The sequence below is a fragment of the Grampus griseus genome (assembly GCF_964374135.1).
Source record: "Grampus griseus genome assembly, chromosome: 8".
Classification (NCBI taxonomy): Eukaryota; Metazoa; Chordata; class Mammalia; order Artiodactyla; family Delphinidae; genus Grampus; species Grampus griseus.
Window position 1 is genome coordinate 26845331 of NC_139002.1, and position 20999 is coordinate 26866329.

Consider the following 20999-nt stretch of genomic DNA (forward strand, 5'->3'; position numbering starts at 1 on the left):
AAATTCCATTTATTGTGTTGTTCATCATTGCTTGTTTCATCTTTAGTTCTTCTATGTCCTTGTTAAATGTTTCTTGCATTTTCTCTATTCTATTTCCAAGATTTTGGATCATCTTTACTATCATTATTCTGAATTATTTGTCAGGTAGACTGGCTATTTCCTCTTCATTTGTTAGGTCTGGTGGGTTTTTATCTTGCTCCTTCATCTGCTGTGTGTTTTTCTGTTTTCTCATTTTGTTTGTCTTACTGTGTTTGGGGTCTCCTTTTTGCAGGCTGCTGGTTCATAGTTCCCATTGTTTTTGGTGTCTGTCCCCAGTGGCTAAATTTGGTTCAGTGGGTTGTGTAGGCTTCCTGGTGGAGGGGACTAGTGCCTGTGTTCTGGTGGATGAGGCTGGATCTTGTCTTTCTGGTGGGCAGGTCCAGTTCTGGTGGTATGTTTTGGGGTGTCTGTGCCCTTATTATGATTTTAGGCAGTCTCTGTGCTAATGGGTGGTGCTGTGTTCCTGTCTTGCTAGTTGTTTGGTATAGGGTTTCCAGCACTGTAGCTTGCTGGTCATTGAGTGAAGCTGGGTGTTGGTGTTGAGATGGAAATTTCTGGGAGACTTTCACCATTTGTTATTACGTGGAGCTGGAAGGTCTCTTGTGGACCAGTGTCCTGAGGTTGGCTCTCTCACCTCAGAGGCACAGCACTGACTCCTTGGTCTAGCACCAACAGCCTTTCATCCACATGGCTCAGAATAAAAGGGAGAATAATAGAAAGTTATAAAGAAAGAGGATAAAATAAAATAAAGTAAGATAAAATAAAGTTATTAAAATAAAAAATTTTTAAGAAAATTTTTTTTAAAAAAATAAATAAAAAACAAACAAAAAATGAATGTACAGAACCCTTCAACAAATGGTGATAGCAAAGCTATACAGAGAAAATCTCACACAGAAGCATACACATACACACTCACAAAAAGAGGAAAAGGGGAAAAAAATCATAAATCTTGCTCTCAAAGTCCACCTCCTCAATTTTGGATGATTCGTTGTCTATTCAGTTATTCCACAAATGCAGTGTACATCAAGTTGATTGTGGAGATTTAATCTGCTGTTCCTGAGGCTGCTGGGAGAGATTTCCTTTTCTCTTCTTTGTTCGCACAGCTCCCGGGGCTCAGCTTTAGATTTGGCCCTTCCTCTGCGTGTAGGTCGCCGGAGGGCGTCTGTTCTTCGCTCAGATGGGACGATGTTAAAGGAGCAGCTGATTCGGGGCTCTGGCTCACTCAGGCCGGGGGAAGGGAGGGGCACGATGCAGGGCGAGCCTGCAGTGGCAGAGGCCAGCGGGACATTGCACCAGTCTGAGGCGCGCTGTGCGTTCTCCTGGGGAAGTTGTCCCTGGATCCCGGGACCCTGGCAGTGGCGGGCTGCAGAGGCTCCCCGGAAGGGAGGTGTGGATAGTGACCTGTGCTCGCACATAGAACCCTTGGAGGTGGCAGCAGCAGTCTTTGCGTCTCATGCCCTTCTCTGTGGTCCACGCTGTTAGCTGTGGCTCGCTCCCGTCTCTGGAGTTCCTTTAAGCAGCGCTCTTAATCTCCTCTCCTCGCGCACCAGGAAACAAAGAGAGAAGAAAAATTCTCTTGTCTCTTCGCCAGGTCCAGACTTTTCCCCGGACTCCCTCCCGGGTAGCCGTGGTGCACTAACCCCCTGCAGGCTATGTTCATGCCGCCAACCCCAGTCCTCTCCCTGCGCTCCTACCGAAATCCAAGCCTCAGCTCTCAGCCCTACCCACCCCGGCAGGTGAGCAGACAAGCCACTAGGGCTGGTGAGTGCTGGTCAGCACCAATCCTCTGTGCGGGAATCTCTCCGCTTTGCCCTCCACACCCCTGTTGCTGTGCTCTCCTCCATGGCTCCGAAGCTTCCCCCCTCCACCACCTGCAGTCTCTGCCCGTGAAGGGGCTTCCTAGTTTGTGGAAACCTTTCCTCCTTCACAGCTCCCTCCCACTGGTGCAGGTCCTGTCCCTATTCTTTTGTCTCTGTCTATTCTTTTTTCTCTTGCCCTACCCAGGTACATGGGGAGTTTCTTGCCTTTTGGGAGATCTGAGGTCTTCTGCCAGCGTTCAGTTGGTGTTCTGTAGGAGCTGTTCCACGTGTAGATGTATTTCTGATTTATCTGTGGGGAGGAAGGTGATCTCCCCGTCTTACTCTTCCACCATCTGCCCCCTCTCCCCCATTCATTCCTTTGTAAAATGATACCTTCCTCATTGGAGTGTTGTCAAGATGATGAAATTATAACATTGTTCTAAGCACTTTACACTTATTACTTCACTAATCCTTGCAACAACATTATGAGGTATGTACTATGATTATCTTCCTTTCATAAATAAGAAAACTGAGACATAAAGTGACAGGAACTTAACCAAAGTCATAAAGCTAGGAAGTCACAATCCTGACCCTGTACCCAGGCCATCTGATTTTAGAGAAGCTCTTGCTTGACACACAGTTGGTACAAAACATATCATCTTCCCAGATATATGCACTGATTTTTCCCACATCTTCCAGATATATGAGGCAATTTTCCCCTCTTTGCATAAACTAGATAGAGTTACGTTTCTGACACTTAATACTGAAAAAATCTTAATATATCTGCCAACTGGTTGACTTCACCTTTGGTGGCTGGCTATTAGGGAGGCACAGGAGAGTCTCTGAATACCAACAAAGCAAATTTTCATGCAAAACTTGTCACTTATAAATATATGCAAAACGTTTTGTTTAATGGAACAAAGATAGAAAGCTGAACAAATATATATTACTCAATTATATTTTCTAAGCAAACACTCAAAAACATAGCCATACTAATCAAGAAAAAGGAGATGTCTCAAATAAATAAAATTAGAAATGAAAAAGAAGTTACAACTGACATGACAGAAATACAAGGGATCCTAAGAGAGTACTACAAGCAACCATATGCCAATAAAATGGACAACCTAGAAGAAAGGGACAAATGCTTAGAAAGGTACAACCTTCCAAGACTGAACCAGGAAGAAATAGAAAATATGAACAGACCAATCACAAGTACTGAAATTGAAACTGTGATTAAAGAACTCCCAACAAACAAAAGTCCAGTACCAGATGACTTCATAGGCGAATCCTATCAAACATTTAGAGAAGACTTAACACCTATCCTTCTGAATTTCTTCCAGAAAATTGTTGAGGCAGGAACATCCCCAAGCTCATTCTATAAGGCCACTATCACCCTGATAGGAAAACCAAAGATATCACAAAAAAAAAGAAAATTACAGGCCAATATTATTGATGAACATAGATGCAAAAATCCTCAACAAAATACTAGTAAACAGAATCGAACAACACATTAAAAGGATCATGCACCACGATCAATTGGGATTTATCCCAGGGATGCAAACATTCTTCAATATCCGCAAATCAATCAGTGTTATACACCACATTAAAAACTGAAGAATAAAAACCATATGATCATCTCAACATATGCAGAAAAAGCTTCTGACAAAATTCAACACTGATTTATGATAATAACTCTCCAGAAAGTGGGCATAGAGGAAACCTGCCTCAAAGTAATAAAGGTCATATATGACAAACCCATAGTAAACATGATTCTCAACAGTGAAAAACTGAGAGCATTTGCTCTAAGATCAGGAACAAGACACAGACGTCCACTATCACCAGTTTTATTCAACATACTTTTGGAAGTCCTAGCCACAGCAAACAGAGAAGAAAAAGAAATGAAAGGAATCCAAATTGGAAAAGAAGAAGTAAAACCATCACTGTTTGCAGATGACATGATACTATACATAGAAAATCCTAAGGATGCTACCAGAAAACTTCTAGAGCTCATCAATGACTTCAGTAAAATAGCAGGATACAAAATTAATGCACAGAAATCTCTTGCATTCCTATGCACTAACAATGAAAGATCAGAAAGAGAAATTAAGGAAACAATCCCATTTACCCTTGCATCAAGAAGAATAAAATACCTAGCAATAAACCTACCTAAGGAGGCATAAGACCTGTACTCAGAAAACTGTAAGATACTGATGAAAGAAATCAAAGATGACAAAAACAGATGGAGAGATATATTATGTTCTTGGATTGCAAAAATCAATATTGTGAAAATGACTATATAGATTCAGTGCAATCCCTATCAAATTACCAATGGCATTTTTCACAGAGTTAGAACGAAAAATTTTACAATTTGTATGGTAACACAAAAAACTCCGAATAGCCAAAGCAATCTTGAGAAAGAAAAACAAAGCTGGAGGAATCAGTCTCCCTGACTTCAAACTATACTACAAAGCTACAGTAATCAAGGCAGTATGGTCCTGGCACAAAACAAAAATATAGATCAATGGAACAGGATAGAAAGTGCAGAGAGATAAACCCACACACTGATGGTCACCTAATTATGACGAAGGAGGCAAGAATATACCATGGAGAAAAGACACCCTCTTCAACAAGTGGTGCTGGGAAAACTGGACAGTTACATGTAAAAGAATGAAATTAGAACACTTCTTAACACCATACACAAAAATAAACTCAAAATGGATCAAAGACCTAAACATAAGATCGCACACTATAAAACTCTTAGAGGAAAACATAGGAAAAACACTCTTTGACATAAATCACAGCAAGATCTTTTTTGACCCACCTCCTAGAGTGATGAAAATAAAAACAAAAATAAGCAAATGGGACCTAGCTAAACTTAAAAGCTTTTGCACAGCAAAGGAAACCATAAACAAAATGAAAAGACAACCCTCAGAATGGGAGAAAATATTTGTAAATGAAGCAACTGACAAGAGATTAATCTCCAAAAGATACAAACAGCACATGCAGCTCAATATTAAAAAAACAAACAGCCCAATCTAAAAATGGGCAAAAGATTTAAATAGACGTTTCTCCAAAGAAGGCATATGGATGGCCAAAAAGCACGTGAAAAGATGCTCAGGAGAGCTAATTTTCAGAGAAATGCAAATCAAAACTACAATGAGGTATCACTTCACACCAGTCAGAATGACCATCATCAAAAAATCTAGAAACAATAAATGCTGGAGAGGGTGTGGAGAAAAGGGAACCCTCCTACACTGTTGGTGAGAATGTAAATTGGTGCAGCTACTATGGAAAGCAGTATGGAGGTTCCTCAAAAAACTAAAAATAGAACTACCATATGACCCCGCAATCCCACTCTTGGGCTATACCAAGAGAAAATAATTCAAAAGGATACATGCACCCCAATGTTCATTGCAGCACTATTTACAATAACCAGGACATGGTAGCAACCTAAATGTCCACAGACAGAGGAATGAATGAAGAAGATGTGGTACATATATACAATGAACTAATACTCAACCATAAAAAAGAATAAAATAATTCCATTTGCAACAACATGGATTGACCTAGAGATTGTCATACTGAGTGAAGTAAGTCAGACAAAGAAGGGCAAATATCATATGATATTGCTTATATATGGAATCTAAAAATAATGGTACAAATGAAGTTATTTACAAAACAGAAATAGAGTCACGGATGTAGAAAACAAACTTATGGTTATGGGGGGTGGGTGGGGGGAAGAAGGGTAGGGATAAATTGGGAGATTGGAATTAACATATACACACTACTATATATAAAACAGATAACTAATAAGGACCTAGTCTACAGCACAGGAAACTGTACTCAATACTCTGTGATGTCCTATATGGGGAAGGAATACAAAAAGAGTGGATATATGTATATGTATAACTGATTCAGTTTGCTGTACACCTGAAACTAATACAACATTGTAAATCAACTATACTCCAAGAAAAAGTTTTTTAAAATATGTACAATCTGAGACTCAAAGGAGATTAGGTAGTGTTTCTTTTTTTTTTTTTTTTTTTGTGGTACACGCGCCTCTCACTGTTGTGGCCTCTCCCGTTGCGGAGCACAGGCTCCGGACGCAGGCTCAGTGGCCATGGTTCACGGGCCCAACCGCTCCATCTTCCCAGACCAGGGCACGAACCCATGTCCCCTAGCATCGGCAGACGGACTCTCAACCACTGCGCCACCAGGGAAGTCCTAGGTAGTGTTTCTAAAGTCCCAGTACTAGTAAACAGTGTTGTTCTGATTTTAATTTAGTTCTGATGGACTCAAAAGCCCATTTTCTTTCTTCTACCACAACTGTCATCAAGATGAATGGTGAAATCCATACTTCTCCCTTTTTTGTAAGCAAAACCATCTTTGAAGCAGGTGTCACATTTCAGGAAATGAAATTAAGTTTAGAATCTGAATAATTATATCCACAGTTTGAATTTGAATCTCATATCTATATTTTTTTACTGCTGCAGTTTCTGTTGTCTTTAATGATCATCTAAATTTTTTCTTCCCATTATAATATTTAGCAACTAAGAGTATTAAGAAAGTTTGTTTCCTTATTAAAGTGTCAGAAGTGCACAATGAATTCATAATGTCAAGGCAATAGCTGTTATTTTAGTCTAAAATACAGAGGAAAAGGTCATTGCTTTTCTTATGAGCTTAACATATGTTCTTGATGACACACCAGAGTTCTATTGGTGAAAAACTACTGTAGGCTTTGAAAGCCAGTTATTTATATTTAGGAGAATTTCATTCTCCCTTTGGGTGTAGCTGATTGTTTAAAATAGAAATTAATATTTTTATTCATGTATTTTATATTTTAGAATGAGCTTTGCTTTAAACAAATACTACATGTGTGCATTGAAAATTTTAATTTCACTGGATATGAGTTGTGCAATCATGAAATTGACAGGAAAATAGCTGTCAATACTTTTAATTTTGTTATGTAGACATAAATACTATAGATCATAGTGTGACTACTTATACTTGTTTAACTCATTTTCATTTTGCATTTTTCTTTTTAAAATTTAATTAATTAATTAATTATTATTATTTTTTGCAGTACGTGGGCCTCTCACTGTTGTGGCCTCTCCCGTTGCGGAATACAGGCTCTGGACGCGCAGGCTCAGCGGCCATAGCTCACGGGCCCAGCCGCTCCGTGGGATCTTCCCGGACCAGGACACGAACCCGTGTCCCCTGCATTGGCAGAGTGGACTCTCAACCACTGCGCCACCAGGGAAGCCCACATTTTGCATCTTTAAGCCACTGCTTTGAGTTTATTGATATTGATCAAGTGGCCACTTGATGGTCACTTTTAAATTGGCATCAGGGTGCTCTTGAGCTGTGTATGAGGAAGCTGTTCATTAATTTTCTCTTTCTGTGTATGTGTAGCTCCTAAAAATAAAAGACGAGACCATTTCATCCAAACAAACTTAATTTTGTTTAAAGCAAATATATACTGTGAATGATTAGATAATAATCAATGCATTTGAAATCTGCTATTAATTTAGGGACTTAAATATGTCTAAAATAAACTGGCAGACAATAAAATACTTACAATGAATGGGAATTAAAATGAGGAAATATCCTGAATCTGCAAGGGCAAATTTCTGTTGTTTCTGTGGGAACCTCAGATATGTAAATGAGTACAGTTAACAATTAAGTTAAATGAAAATATTAATGTTTTAGTAAGTTGGAAGAGATAAGCAAACTGTCTAATAAAGTTTGGTTTGTATCATTGTTGGAAACCTATTTTCTTTAATAATCAAAGAATTATTTTGAGGTCTATCTTTTTAATTTGGATATTCAGGATTAAGCTAAGTAACCAGGAAGCAAATTAATTAAAACCATTTTAGAACTGAGCTAGACAAGAAAAACCAGATCCTAGAGTCTTGATAAAGGTGGTTGGAACATTCTTTTTCATCAGTAAAAAGCAGTACAGTTCTTGGATAACAATCATCATATGGAAGAGGGTTTCTGGGGTTACCAAAAAATGGCATGTGATTTTGGGTTAAAGACATAGCCTTACTGATCTTTCACAGAAATCATGGTTCAAATATCAAATACATTGTCTGTTGAAACTACCTTCTGCAAAACTGACATTCTTTCAACTTTGGGCATGATTATTTACTAGAGAAAAATGTTTAGCTCTTCCTGAAGCTTAATCATATTTATATTTAGAATTATCATTAAAAATAGTATTTTTCAGGATAAAGAAGATGTGGTACATATATACATTGGAATACTACTCAGCCATAAAAAAGAATGAAATAATGTCATTGGCCACAACATGGATGGAACTAGAGATGATCATACTAAGTGAAGTAAGTCAGAAAGAGAAAGAAAAATACCATATGATATCAGATATATGTGGAATCTAAAATATGACAAAAATGAACTTATCTATGAAACAGAAATAGACTAACAGACTGTATAGCACAGGGCACTATATTCAATATCCTGTGATAAACCATAATGGAAAAGAATATTAAAAAAGAATGCATATATATGTTCAACTGAATCATTTTGCTGTACAGCAGAAATTAACACAACATTGTAAATCAAGTATACTTCAATAAAAAAATAATATGAGGTATCTGGAAAAATTAAGAAAGGCACTAAGATAAAAAACTCAGCGAGGTGTCATAATGGGTTCATATTTTCCAACAACATTCTGTTTGGAAATCTTTTACTGACCAGTTTAGTTTCATAAACTATACTTTTTGGTTATAAGAAGGAGTTTTAGATACTTCACATCCATATATTAACTAATAAATTTTCAGCCCATCATGTTCATGCCTACCAGAATTGTCTCTCTGGAAAACCAAATTATATATGCATTGCCCTGATTGAAAAGTAGGATTCCTTTTTATCTTGTAGGGGCAAGTATAATATCCTTAATATAGCTTACAACCCTCTATCACAAAATCCTCCAGATTTTCATTTCTCTACTTATTCTGCCACATTACCCTTTAGTTACAACTGCTCCTCATTGCTCTCCAAACCCTCAGACCATTCATTCTCTGCCTTTTCTGTCCCTGCCTTTTCCAGCTGATTTAAATTCATGAGCACTAATATTAAATTGGTTGCAATCCTACTGCATTTTTCTGATTCACTCACCCAGGTGACTATTCCATACCTTTCCTTCTCTCCTCCAACCTCTAATGCATTATTCTCCATCCTTATTCTCATCTGATTACCTTGTTCCCTATACCACTGAAAACAGCAGAATCATTCAGAAGCTCCCTTTATCACATCCACCCACCTGGATGCATCTGTCCCCTTCACTCTGCCTTCCCTCCTGCTACTAGAGAGAAAGTGTCTATGTTCCTGCCTAAGTTTAGTCCCTTTGTCTGTACATTAGATTCAATTCCTTCTCTCTTATTTAAGATGTTACTTGAGCAATTGCCACCTCTTTGGCACACACATTTCCCCATCTTGACTGCATCATTCACCAAAACATAGAAACATGTCATTGCTTTTCCCACTACAAACACACACACACACACACACACACACACACACACACACACAATCCTCTCTTGATCCCATCCCTTACCCTTAGATACTGTCCCATGTTTCTGTTCCCCTTTTCTGCAAAAACTTGAGATACTTTCATTATCTCCAATTTTTCTCATCCATTAACTCTAGAACTCACTCAAATGAGGCTTTTGCTCTACTCTACCACTAAAGGTTTTTGTTTGTTTGTTTTGTTTTGTTTTTTGTTTCAAGGTCACCAAAGACCATCATATTGCTAAGTCCTTGGGCAGTAGTAGTGTTCAGTCTTCATTCTCAGTGCTCATCTTACTTGACCTATCAGGAATATTTAACTCAATGCAAATGCTCTGTGTTAAGGGCTGGATTTTTGTGTGCCCCACCCCCATATGTTGAAACTATGCCTTCCAATATGATGGTATTAGGAAGTGGGGCATTTGGAATTAGGCGATTAGCGATTAGAATTAGGTGAGCTCATGAGGGTGATGTCCTTATGGATGGGATCAATGTTCTTATAAAAATCATGAGAGAGCTTGCTTCCTTTCTCTGCTTCTGTCATATTAGGATACAATGAGAAATCTGCAATCCAGAAGAGGGCTCTCACCAAAATTTGTCCATGCCTGCATCCTAGAGTGAGACTTCCAGACTCCAGAACTGTGAGAAATGTGTTGTTTATAAGCCACCTTGTCTATGTATTCTGTCAATAGTAGCCAGAACTAAGGCACTCTCTCTTTGATACAGTTTCTTCTCTTGGCTTCCAGGAGATAATGTCAATCAAGTTTTCCCCCTCCTTCTAATCAGTCAATTTTTCTTAGACTCCTTTGCTGATTCTTTTCATCTCCCCAAACCCTAAGTTTTAGAGGCTCCCAGGTCCTCGGATCTCACCTCTTCTCTTTCTATTACCACTCTCTTTAAATACACTGATGATTTCCAAACCTAAATCTCTAGGCCAGACCTCTCCCCTGAACTCCCAGCTTATATTTCTCAACTTGACATCCTCGCTTGTATGTCTAACACAAAAACACATTATGTTCAAAACTAAAATCTTTATCTCTTTAAAAGTTTTCTCATTCCACAGTTATCTCTCCATAGTAGATATAAATTCTACTTTTTAAAATGTTTGGGTTAAAAATCTTGGAGTTCCGTTAACTTCTCACTTTCTCTTATACCCCACATATATTTCCAGTCTTTCAGCAAGTACTGTTGGCCATACCTTTAAAATATATGTAAATCATACCACTTTTCATTATCTCCAAAATTACCACCCTTGTTGTATTCTTGTTTTTTGCTTATTTTACTCAAGATTTTACTTTTTAACAAGAAGCCAAAATGGTCCTTTTAAAACTTAAGTATGATTATGTGCCTCTTTCGCTCAAAACTCCACATGGTCTTCCAACTTTCTCAGACTAAGACCAAAGTTATTATCATGGCTGATGAGACTTTATATTAACTGCCTCTACCCTTACTACTTCTTTGACCTTATCTTCTATATTCTCTCCCTCTCTTGCTCTGCTCCACCTATATTGACCTCCTTGCTGTTCTTCAAATACACCAAGCAAGCTTCTACCTCAGAAACTTTTCAAGAAACTTGGAAAAAATTTCCCCAGGTATAAACATGGATTACCCCCTTACCTCCCTTTGGCTCTTATGAAAATATTGTCAAGAAAGCCTTCTCTCACCCCCTAACTAAAATTACGCCTTCTTTCCTAATTTTCCATACCCATTTATTTTTTCATTTTACTCATTATAATCTATATATCATTTTGCTCAGGTTTCTGGTATATTATTTGTCTCCTTATCCCCAGTGAATGAAAAATATTGCCTGCCATATCAGTAAACAAAGGATGTTGCAGCCTTCAAACCATCACATTACAACCACCCTGACAGTGAGCCCTGAGGGAACTCAGGAAAGAAGCATAATGCCCATCATCAAATCATCAGACACTGTGGCCACCACACCGACTCCCAACAGAGCACCCCGAGGAAACTCAGGGTGGGAAGCACAGGATACTGGCCCCAAATATCTGAGATGCGTATCAAAGGAGTCATTTCAGTGAGCCCAGACTCTTGCATCTCCCCATACACAGAAAAGCGCTGAATTCCTTAACTTGAGATATCTGGTTTTCTTTAATTAACAGTAATCTTTTGATGTCCTGACTACCTGGTCTTTGTTGCAAAAACTCCTCTATACCCTGGCTGCTCCCTTGCCTCTTTGGAGCAGTCTCTCAGAGCTATCTGAGATGCTGTGTCCTGGGCTTAAGTCAATTTTGTCCACCTAATAAAACATAACTCTCAACTTTTGGGTGGTGCTTTTTTTTTTCTGTCTACATCCCCATTAAATATTAACTCCATGAGGGCAGAGATTGTAGTCTGTTCTGTTAATGGCTATATCCCTGTTGATTTGATCAGAGGTTCAATATGTATTTGTTGAAAGATTGAATACCTTCATAGTTTTATTAACTCTTCATGAGGCTTTATTAATCTTTTTTCTGAGATGTCTTGAATGTTGTTTGTTTAGCAAATTGTTATCTTCCATCTGTAGTACAGCATTCTACCAGGGAGATTTTTCTCTCTTATGAAAGCAGCTTCTAGTTGTTTTTTATAAAAATAATAATAATCACTAACACCTATGTTGTGCTTACTCTGATCTAAACGCTTTACCTGTATTAATTACAGGTAGAATAAAAACCCTATGATGGCTGAGCTATTGTAACATCTATTTTACTGATGAGTTAACAAAGTTTAAAATTACACAGGTAGTAAGTGGTGGAGCAGGGATATTTCAAACTCAGGGAATATGGCTTTAAAGTCTGTACTTTCAAGCACAGTGTTTTGCAGCTTAGAGATAGAAGTTCACTGTTAAGTAAGTCTGCAGAAAAGATAAATATCAATAGATACTTTCATTTGACATATGGAAACCAACCCCTCTTAGTGTTGGAGACAGAGTGTTCTTGAAAAGGATTGGATACATTTGCATAGAGGAGTATGTGGGCATTCCGGTGGTGGTGGGGAAGTAACTGAGTTACAATTTGATATTCTGGTGGACTGGGATGATAGAAAAAGTTGACTGTTTTTATTGTCATAGAGACTGAACTAGAAATGGCTTTGAGTTGTGGCGAGGAGCAAGGAGAGTGGCTCTGCTTCCATGATGCAGCAAACCGTGGAAGTGATCCTGACTCAGCCAACTTGTTCTTTAGGAAGCAACTGGGCAGGTGAACCAAAAACGGGCTCAGGAAAACCTCAAAAACTTGGGATACATGAGGGAGGATGTCATCTCAACTGAACCTATAACTCCCTCAAAAAGCCTCTGGAGAGTTTCCCTTGCAGAAGTGCTGTCCCCTACAGTCCTCTCTTCAGTTCTTGCTATTATTTCTGAAAAGCTTCACCTCACAGCTGGAACTCCATAGTCACTAGCTCCTAAGGTGACTGGCACTCTGCAAACTGACTTGACCTTGCCACTCTGGGGCTGCCTTATGTCTTATGAATATGCATAGGTGAGGGAATTAAAAAGCATTGATCCTCAGGGCCCTGGCCTCTTCTCTAAGCATCATGCTGGGGAGTGGGTTCTTCCACCCTCAGAGAATCTTTACAGCTGTGATAAGCTGCTATCTTATTTGAGGAACCTCCATATTGTTTTCCATAATGGCTATACTAATTTACATTCCTACCAACAGCACACAAAAGTTCCTTTTGCTCTACATCTTTGCCAACATTTGTTATTGCTTGCCTTTTTGATAATAGGCATCCTAACAGGTATGAGGTGATATCTCATTGTGGTTTTGATTTGAATTTCCCTCATGATCAGGGATGTTGAACACTTTTTCATGCACCTGTAGGTCATTTGTATATCTTCTTTGGGAAAAACCTTTGGAAAAAAATGTTTTTTCAGGTCTTTTGCTCATTTTAAAATTGGATTATTTGTGATTTTTTTTGGCCACTGAGTTGTACTAGCTTTTGTGAATGTTGTGATAGAAGTCCAATTTTATTCCTCTACAATGTGGTTATCCAGTTTTCCCAGCACCATTTATTGAAAAGACTATTTTTTTCCCCATTGAGTTTCCTTGGTTCCCCTGTCAAACTTTAGTTCACTGTATATGCATGGGTTTATTTCTGGGCTTTCTATTCTGTCCCATTGGTCTGTCTGTTTTTATGCCCATACCATACTGTCTTTTTATAGCTTTGTAATATAGTTCAAAGTCAAGACATGTGACGCCTCCAGCTTTGTTCTTCTTTCTCAAGATAACTTTGGCTATTCCAGGTCTTTTATGGTTCCACACAAACTTTAGGACTGTTTTTCTCTATTTCTGTGAAAATGCCTTTGGAATCTTGAGATTGCATTGATCTATAGATGGCTTTGGGTAATATGGACACTTTTAACAATATTAATTCTTCTGATCCATGAACAAAGAATATCTTTTCACTTGTTTTTTTCTTCTTCAATTTCTTTCATCAAAGTTTTGTAATTTTCAGTGTACAGCCTGCTGTCTCTAGAAATATGGGTGCTACTAGGCCCTGTAGAATATGTAGATTCTCCAATTGCCCCTGTCCCTATTTCTTTGCCCCTCTCTTTTGTGCCCTTTAGAGAGGGAATTGGGGAAATTCCTGCTGACGCCTTGTATACAGATAGGTCTAGTCAGGGCAATCTGCCCAAATAGACTGCAGTCACTATTCAGCCCAACACTGACATCACCTGGATGCAAACAGGAACAAATGACAGCAGCCAGTTTGATGAATTCAGAGCAGTTTGTCCAATCACTCATGAGCCCTGGCCATTGATTCTTTGTACTGACAGCTGGACTGTTCTAAAGGGATTAATTCTATAGCTTGGACAATGGGAAGCCAATTGTGATCAATGGGATGATCATAAATAAGCAATTGTGGGGGGCAAAATATGTGGAAAGACATTTGGGTTTGCCTGAAAGAGCCTGAGGTAGTCCTCACTGTTTTCCATATGCCAGTTCATAAGGCATTGACATCCCCTGGCAATCAGGAAACTGATGTCCTAACCTGGGTATGAACACTAGCAACTGATCCCTCAGCAGATATGAGAGATTGAGTGCATAGGAAGAGTGGCCCCTGTAGCACCCAGGTGGGATGGCACATTGCTAAGGCTGTTGGATTGCCCTTGAGATACAGTGATTTGTTTAAGTTCTGGTCAAGAACAGCATGTTCTGTGTATTCTCAACAATGTCCAAGGCAACTGGCCAAGGAGTCTGGGGCCATCTTCTGAAGTTCCCAACCAGTGAGGAATTGGCAAATTGATTATATTGGCCCCCTCCCTCTGAGTAAGGGTTCTAAATATGCCGTGATTTTTGTGGACCCTACATCTGGCCTAACCTAAGCTTTCCCCTCTTGGTGCATAAACCAGCCTGCCACCGTTGGGACATTAGAGAAGCTGAGTACAAAGTACAAATACCCTTGATGAATAGACAGATCAAGGATCACATTTCAAAGGAGAAAGACTATGCAAAAGAATACAATATCAAATAGAGGTTCCATCTCCTCTATAACCTACTAGCAGCAAGGTTGGTAGAAAGGAAAAATAGAGTATTAAAGTGACAGATAAAATTATGAACAGATAAAACCACCCTAGCTGGTAGGTCAAAGTACTTTCATAGGCTTTAATACATTTGAAAGATCAAAAACTAGAGCCTGTTGCCCTGTTTTCCAGACTGGGGTCCCCTGATGAGATACCCAACATTGTAAAGGTATGGAATTCTTGGATGATGGCCATTGCCCCTACTCTCGCCGTGGATCAATGTGCTATTCCACTGAGGACACCGAGTCCTATCATGCCTGGGAAAGGCATTATCTACTGCAGTTTACAGTGGGGCATCCCACTGGGATGAGTGAGTTACTTCAAACCCTTGTGCGAGGGGAAACTACTCAGTCACCACTGGGATCCCATTGTCCTGCTGCAAGCCAGATCTATTGAAACACACTATACTGGAATGGAACATGCCTCACTGAAAGAGGAGAGAAGGCGGGGGTTCTGGTCTGGAGTGTCCTACCCCCATTCATCTCCTCACACCTGACAGTTCTGCCCACCCCCAGCCCTGGTCAACGTGTGTAGTATGCACAACCAGGTCAAGTTCCTTAAGCTGACAACTTCTCTCTCCTCAAGGCCAGGTGGGTACATTCTGTTCTCCACTGAGAGAACAGATGATAATTTGGCTGCTACCTTTTTTCCCTCAATTGCCTTGGAGGAGGTTATGGCACACACAGAAGCCCTTACTAAATTCACCTAGCAAACTTTAAATGATAGTCAATAAAGCCTGTCTTTACTGAACGCTAAAAAGCCTCTAATGAGAAAACCTGTGCTTCAAAATAGGATGGCTTTGGATATTATTACTGCCTTGCAAGGGGGTACTTGTGCTATTATCCAAACAGAATGTTTTGTGTTCATACCTGATGATCTGCTAATGTATCATCTTTATTAAATCACATGAGGAAACAAGAGAAAGTTCTGAGTGATTCTTTTTTTTTTTTAATTTATTTTTGGCTGTGTTGGGTCTTCGTTGCAGTGCGTGGGCTTCTCATTGTAGTGGCTTCTCTTGTTGTAGATCCCGGGCTCTAGGTGCACGGGCTTCAGTAGTTGTGGCACGCAGGCTCAGTTGTTGTTGCTCATGGGCTCTAGAGCACAGGCTCAGTAATTGTGGCACATGGGCTTAGCTGCTCCACGGCATGTGGGATCTTCCCGGACGAGGGCTTTTACTCGTGTCCCCTTCATTGGCAGGCGGATTCTTAACCACTGAGCCACCAGGGAAGCCCTGAGTGATTCTGTTGGCCTTAATAAATCATTGGTTTGGGTCGTGGGCTCTTGGTGGAAAAAAAATTACTTATTTTGGGAATCATTATCTTAACCTGCATTTTCTCTTGCATGTGCCTATGTTGTTGCTGTGGTATTTGCTTCCAGAGCAGCCAGATAGCTATAAAATGAGCCACCTCCATGCTAGTAAAACCCTTTGCTGACCACTCAGGGCACATTGTGGAAAAGGGGGGGCATGTAAGACTGTAAGAGCCAATCATGAGTGTAGAATGTGGGAGGAGGTCATAGAGAAGATGCAACAGTTGGTTGACCTGTGAGCTGGACCCAGACAATCAGAAGATCCTGAGCCCCTCCCCTGTCCTTGGAGTATACATTCCACCCACCCACACTAGGAGCTGTTTCAAGGATGTAAACTTGACAGAATAAAGTTGTTGTAGAGACCATCTGGATGGTTTATGTGACTGAACCCAGTAAATGCCTCTATATAAACTTTTAAGATTCTGGAGTGTGGGTGCAGAAATCTCATCTTGTGGCCATCCAAGACAAGCCTTTAATGAAAGTTCCCTTGTTTATTAAACCTGCCATCCACCAATCTAGTCTGCCTCTTTCTTTGGTCTTTCCTTTACCCTCAGTGTATGGGGGCCAGTTTACAGACCAACAAAACTTATTCCTAAGTATTTTCTTGTTTTTAATGCTATTGTGAGTGGGATTGATTTCTTTATTTCTTTTTTTGGTAGTTCATTGTTAGCATATAGAAATGCAGCTTATTTGTGTATTTTGATTTTGTATCCTGCAACTTTACTGAAGTCATTGATTAGTTCTATCAGTGTTTAGGTGGGAATCTTCTAGGTTTCCAATATAAAATATCATGTCCTCTGCAAACAGATACTTTCACTTCTTCCCTTCTGATTTGGAAGCCTTTTATTTCTTTTTCTTGCCTGATTGCTCTGGCAGGACTTTCAGTACTATGTTGAATAGAAATGGTGTTTTGCCACTGATCTTACAGCAAAAGCTTTTAGCTTTTACTATTGAGTATGATGTTAGCTGTGGGCTTGTCATAGGGCCTTTATTATGAGTTACATTCCTTCTATATCCAATTTGCTGAGGGATTTTTTTCATTTAAAGATGTTGAATTTTGTTAAAATTTTTTTGCATCTATTAAGATGACCATGTGATATTTTATCCTTCATTTTGTTAACATGGTTTATTTCATTTATTGATTTGTGTAATTTTTTGTTTTTCTTGGTTTTTTTTTTTCATGCAGAAAGTTTATTGAGGAGTGTCAAAATCAACACATATAGGAAAGTCCAGGAAGTGGGAACTGGGCAGAGGGAGGAGTTGAACTGTGATGTGGTTTCCATAAAGGCCTCAGATGACCTTAGGCGGGAGCTCTGGAGCTAGGATCATCTTTCAATGTTGTCCTAACTTGAGGCAAAGGGGTTGAGGTTCAGATTTTTTTTTTAAATTAAAGAATAGTTGACTTACAATATTGTATTTGTTTCAGGTGTATAACATAGGGACTCTATTTTTATAGATTACAAAGTTTTTACAAAATACTGACTATATTCCCTGTGCTATACATTACATCCCTGTTATTTATTTTATAACTGGTAGTTTGTTCCTCTTAATTCTCTTCACTTATTTTTCCCCTCCTCTTCCCCTTGATTTGTGTATGTTAATACATCCTTGCATCCTAGGGATAAATCTCCACTTGATCATGGTGTGTGTTTCTTCTAATGTGCTGTTCAATTCAGTTTGCTAGTATTTTAATCAGAATTTTTGCCTCTATGTTCATCAAGGACATTTGGCCTGTAATTTTCTTTTCTTGTAGTGACCTTGTCTGGCTTTGGTATGAGAGTAATCCTGGCCTTGTAAAATGAGTTTGAGAGTGTTTTCTTCTCTTCAACTTTTTTTGGAAGAATTGGTATTAGTTCTTCTTTAAATGTTTGGTAGAATTTACCAGTGAAGACATCGGTCCCAGGATTTTCTTTTTTGGGAAGTTTTTGATTACCACTTCAATTTCCTTACTCACTGTTTTGTTCATATTTTCTATTTCTTCGTGATTGATAGGTTGTATTTTTCCAGGAATTTATTCATTTTTTCTAGATTGTCCAATTGGTCTGATTCTTAAAAGAATTATTTGTTCAGCTAATAGGTGGGGAAGGCAGTGTGAAGTAGCAGCAAATGTAGAGAGATAGAAAACAGCTTGGAACATTGACTGTCAGTGTTGGGTAGGGGTGAATTAGGTGGAATAATAATTAGCTTCTAAGGTTCACAAGTTGGCTGCAAGGAGGGCTACAATTAGATGTGAGTGGTAGGGAGGGTGGTGGTCATCAATAATGTAACAGGCTAATGGATTTGAATTTTATTCTATAGATTATTGGAAGCCATTGGAAGGATTTTAAGCAGTAAATTACTTTGATGGTAATTCTTAACTCTTTAAGAGCAGTATTGTTACTTAAAAGTCTTCCCGCAAGCTTTGCCTAAATCTACTAAAAGTCAAAAAGGGACGTTTAATGGAAAAGTTAAACCAGATGCTTAATCCTTCTGATGGACTTGTCATACACAGATCGGTGAACTAAAAAAATAGCTGATGTCTAAAAAAGAAGATGAATTTATTCATTGATAAAGCAACCCTCTCTTTGTCAGGTTATATGGAAATGACCAAGTTACCTGTTTACTGTTTTCCCCAAACCTGGGATTGAATGTCCCATAGGGCACCTCTGTGGCTCAATTAAAACAAACAAACAGAAACCTTTATAAGTATTTACAAAACTCATAAATCTTGAGACTGACTTCAGAGATGAGAAAAATTTAAATAAAATGTGTGAAAATAAAAACCATCTGGCTGCCCAAAGATTAATTTTAATCCAAACAATGAATCCAGCTCAGCTTTATGCATTCTCTACTCATAACAGCAAAGAATGTAGAAAAGCACTGGTTATACATTAGTGCTCAAACTGCAGGACTTTTTATTTATTTATTTTGTCTTGAGCATTGAAAAACCCAATATAAACTATTAAGATCCTGTAAAATTAGATACAACCAAGTGTATTGATGTTTCATCTGATTTGTATTATACTCATTTCTTTGGTTTATTTTTATACAACATTGTTTTAAAAGCTAGTAAAATGAGTTTGAGAGTGTTTTCTTTGTCTAGTGTTCATTGTCTCCATATACAGAAATTCTATGAGAAACAATTCAAAAGGCATTTCTCCTATGCTGGATTCTTTGCTCATAATGCCAAGCATAGCTTAAACTACTTAACAAAATGTAGCTTCAAAATGAAATTCTTATATAAAATGCAAAACAGGAGGATATAAAAATAAGCCTGAGAAGTCCAAGTGATGGCTCTCAGACTAAGTCCTGTGCAAAGAAGATAACTCTGAGCACGTTCCTTGGGCTAAGCCTTGAGTACCTTCCATGGCTGAGGAGGAAAGGATTTGAGAAGTTAAGTACAGTTCTGGTTTTATGATGGTAAGAGTAATAGACAAAACTCTTATTGAATAAAGTATTTATTTGATAATCCAAAGACATCATGGGCATGATTAGCAACTCTTTGGCAGGTGGCAGTGCTCCCTAAAATATTATCAAATACAAAACTTCACCCAAATATTTGACTAATGATTAAATGACCTGAAATGGAAGAGCAAGTATAAATTAACTAGCTATAAAGTTTGAGTTTATTGGCTTAATGACACTTGACACTTTTAATGAGAGACTAGAAATATCAGGGTAAGAGAGGAAGCTCAAACTCTATATACTCTATATACAGCTGATGATTATGCAGAAATTATACATGGTTATTTTTTGGTGGGAGGATTGTAGATTTATTTGCATGTCTAGAATATATACAGAATAGTTTATTATCATTTTATCTTCTTATAGTGTTTTATAATTTACAGAGTACTCCTAAATGAGTTAAAACATAGAAAGTGCTGTTAGCATTCAGTGTTCTCTATATAAATGCTAGATGAGAGAGCTTTATCTCAAAGTACCAAAAATCTTTCTTTTTCATTGCTGCCAGGGATCCTAGGCTAGGTTTTTTAGTAACTACTGCCTCTCTCTTTGCCATTGACATGGCTGCTTTCCCCTCCCCTCTTATTTATTTATTTTGCTTTCCCAAAGTTTCTTTTTTTTTTTAATTTATTGGAGTATAGTTGATTTACATGTTATGTTACTTTCTGCTGTCAGTGAAGTGAATCAGTTATACATATACATATATCCACCCTTTTTAAGATTCTTTTCCCATATAGGACATTACAGAGTGTTGAGTAAAGTTCCCTGTGCTATACAATAGGTCCTTATTAATCTATTTTTTATATAGTAGTGTATATGTCAATCCCAATCTCCCAATTTATCCCTCCCCGCTACCCCCCACCCCTGGTAACCATAAGATTGTTTTCGACATCTGTGACTCTATTTCTGTTTTGTAAATAACAAAAGTTATTAAGTTCATTGGTACCCTTTTACAAATTTTTTTTAAAATTAATTAATTTTATTTTTGGCTGCGTTGGGTCTTCATCGCAGTGCGTGGGCTTCTCATTGCGGTGGTTTCTCTTGCTGCGGAGCATGGACTCTAGGTGCATGGGCTCAGTAGTTGTGGCTCGTGGGCTCTAGAGCACAGGCTCAGTAGCTGTGGTGCACGGGCTTAGTTGCTCCGGGGCATGTGGGATCTTCCTGGACCAGGGCTCGAATCCGTGTCCCCTGCATTTTGGCAGGCCGATTCTTAACCACTGCACCACCAGGGAAGCCCCTGTACCCTTTTTTTTAGGTCTTCTGCCCATTTTTTGATTGGGTTGTTTTTTTTCTTGTTGAGTAGCACTTTTTAAATTAAGCATTTTATTTTGACATAATTGTAAATTTACATGTAGCTG